Here is a 3,983-nt window from a genome sequence, read left to right on the forward strand (position 1 = left end):
CATTTCTGTACATGTCTGTCATGGATCATTTATAATTATATATGTCTGTCAAGGATCATTTATGTACATGTTAAATGTCAAGGATCATTTATGTACATGTTAAATGTCAAGGATCATTTATGTACATGTTAAATGTCACAGATAATTTCTGTACATGTCTGTCATGGATCATTTCTGTAAATGTCTATCATGGATCATTTCTGTACATGTCTGTCATGAATCATTGCTGTACATGTCTATCATGGATCATTTCTGTAAATGTCTATCATGGATCATTTCTGTACATGTCTGTCATGAATCATTTCTGTACATGTCTGTCATGGATCATTTATAATTATATATGTCTGTCAAGGATCATTTTTGTACATGTTAAATGTCACAGATTAGTTCTGTACATGTCTGTCATGAATCATTGCTGTACATGTCTATCATGGATCATTTCTGTACATGTCTGTCATGAATCATTGCTGTACATGTCTATCATGGATCATTATTTGTATAATACCTGTTGTAAATTACCTTTTTCTTACTGACCTTCAACATGAAAATCAAGTCATTAGTGATTAGTAAAGCAGGCAATAGTATAAAATATGTTATCTTTTGGAATTCTTTTATCAGAATTGTTTATGATAGGTTTTTTTTACCATTTCTAACTATCTTTCCTATATGTTGCAGTACCTCATAATATATTTCTATAGAAATGCCAAAAGTTGTAGAAATATCAACAGAAGCTCTTTTAAAAACTGTGAAGATAATACTGCAATCTGTGAAACAATAGTACATCAAACTATCTTCTATCTAGACTATTGTATTTCACAGTTACACAGCAATGGGGGACATTTATATTGTCAGTTTGACATTCATACCAACAGTTTTATAAACAGTTTTACCAAGCTTAGTTTCATTAAAGATGATGAGGAAACTTGTTATATGCAACTTTTATTGATTTTGTTTTGCTGAAAGCTAATATTTGTTCTGTTCTTTTTTACCCTTATATTTTTGAAAAGCTTTATAGTCTTGAATTTTCCATGTATTAAGATTGTACCTGCAACTAGGTAAAAGAAGATGTGGTATGAATGCCAATGAGACAACTCTCCATCCAAGTCATTAATAACAAAGATAAGATAAACATGTAAAACCTCTATCACTGGGTTGTATTTTATATAGATTAGACAGTTGGTGTTCCTGTTTGAATGGTGTTACACTACAGAAGTCCTGTTTTTAGGCCCTAATGTTTAGGCCCTAAATTTATAGCTTGCTGTTTGCATACCTGCCAACTTTTTAAAATGCCCATGGGGGTTTTGCATGCAAGAATTTTGCTGTCATAGTCCTAAAAAGCTTCAAGGGGGCCTGCGAATACATTTTAATGTTGTTTTTTGGCTTCTTCATACTTTTAAAAGCCTAAATTCATTGGAAAATTACTTGTTTTGTTTATATTGTGGACAAAATTACTCTTTCAAAATTTCAATTTGGGAGCCTCCATGGAGGAAATCCCCCGCAAATAGTGACAGTTGGCAGGTATGTGTTTGGTGTGGCTCCATGCTAAAGGCCATACTTTGACATATAATGGTTTACTGTTACAAATTGTGACTTGGATGAAGAGTTTTCTCATTGGCACCCATACCAAATCTTTTTATATCTATAAAACGTATATTCAGAAATGAATAGTACAAATTTCTTCACATATGAAACTTCAAGACAGAATGAAATAGGAATAAGGATCAGTATATTCTTTACTGATAACATGCATGTCTTATGTTATTTGGAATGCACATATATACATATTTTTAGTGAAAGACAATTATAACACATAAGTTTCCTGCTAAACCTTCATAAATAAATCATGATTTGAACTTTTTTCTGATATTAATACTTGGCATAATTGTACTTGTCAGAAATAACACATGGAAGGCCTTCATCATATTGCCCTCATTATATATTCCATTTCCTCTCTATCAAAAAACATGGTAGCCTTATAATGGCCCTTTTTGACTGTAAATTACTAGTGATGTATTTTAGAGAGTGACCTGATTGTTGAAATATGTGGCATACAATAAATTCAGAAATTATTGCCATGTTTTTATTATTGCGAAAAATGCGACAGGTTTATAATTGCAATAATTAAAACTCACATATCGAAATATTTTTTATGAATTGAACAGGATTTTTCTCAATATTGCAAAAATAAAAATCGCATTTTAGTCTAAAATGACAAAATTGCTATAATAAATGAACACAATAATTTTTGAATTTACAGTATATATTCCATTTCCTCTCAGACAAACAACTTGGTTGCCTTAGTGGTCTGGTCTGCAGTGATTCTTGACTTTGATGTATTTTAGAAAATGATTACTGTGGACATATGTGGCAAAGATTAAGTAACTGTTGTAATGCACCACGTTTTACAGAAAGTCTTAATATTGAAATTAATGGTAACTCATATAGCTAAATGTCTATGACTTACAAGTTTTTTTTAATTTCAAAATTTGTTTGAACAGCAGATTATAAGTGCTGTATAGCGGGTTATTTTTGCGGGGTGTAAATTTTCCTTATTTTCGCATATGGATGAAATGAAATTGCCATAACAAATTCTGCCAATTTGAAAGTGCACACGCAAAGTTATTAATAAAAGTTTTGAATCTGTCAAAATATTTCGTATACCATACTTTTTTCAATAAAAAATCATGAAATTTTACACCTGCGAAAAAAATCCAGCTATACTGTACCACTGTCTGTGTGTATATTGCGTTTAACATGTGATGTAAAGCGCTTTGAGTAATATTGTGTTAGATTTAGCGCTATAGAAAAATTGTAATAATAATAATAATAATAATAATACATAGTAGCATGGTACTCATTATTAAGTAGTTTAAAATACCCAATTTAATGTCTCAAGCTCATGATTTCCTTAAACAGTTTTTATTTGTTTTTTTGCAGAAACTCTAGTAGAAAGACAGACAGTTTAAAGAGTAAAAGTAATCAGAAAAAATAAGGTCAGCATTGCTAAAATTACCAATCTTAACTCCTTCTTGAAGTTATTGTGCTTTGGATTCTGAAATTTTTTGTCATCTGCTTGACTACAATATTTGTTTTCATCAAATTGGTGATCAGAATTTTTTTTTTTAGAAAAAAAACTTAGCCCCCTTGTAATTATATGGTTGTACTGTTGAACAGGCCCTTTAGCACCTAGTCCTTTAACCTTTTACCCGTCTTAAATAGTTGTATCATATATGTCCCTTAGCTCTTCTTAATAACGTCATACTGTGTCCAAGGTTGAATTTGTTAATACCTTTAATTAATATCTAAATGTTAAGGGATTCTGAACTATAGAAATTTCACATATCAGTCAACAACATGGTCAATGCATGACCATAAAATTTTCACAGTTAAGTTACTTTTCATTGCACTACCGCTAGATGGCTCTCAGAGAGAACTCTTCTTAATAACATCATACTATGTGAAGGTTGAATTTGTTAATACCTTTAATTAATACCTAAATGTTAAGGGATTCTGAACTATAGAAATTTCACATATCAGTCAACAACATGGTCAATGCATGACCATAAAATTTTCACAGTTAAGACTCTTTTCATTGCACTACAGCTAGATGGCTCTCAGAGAGAACTCTTCTTAGTAACATCATATTGTGTGAAGGTTGAATTTGTTAATACCTTTAATTAATACCTAAATGTTAAGGGATTCTGAACTATAGAAATTTCACATATCAGTCAACAACATGGTCAATGCATGACCATAAAATTTTCACAGTTAAGACTCTTTTCATTGCACTACAGCTAGATGGCTCTCAGAGAGAACTCTTCTTAATAACGTCATACTATGTGAAGGTTGAATTTGTTAATACCTTTAATTAATACCTAAATGTTAAGGGATTCTGAACTATAGAAATTTCACGTATCAGTCAACAACATGGTCAATGCATGACCATAAAATTTTCACAGTTAAGTTACTTTTCATTGCACTAC

The sequence above is a fragment of the Mytilus edulis genome, chromosome 12 (assembly GCF_963676685.1).
Source record: "Mytilus edulis chromosome 12, xbMytEdul2.2, whole genome shotgun sequence".
NCBI lineage: Eukaryota > Metazoa > Mollusca > Bivalvia > Mytilida > Mytilidae > Mytilus > Mytilus edulis.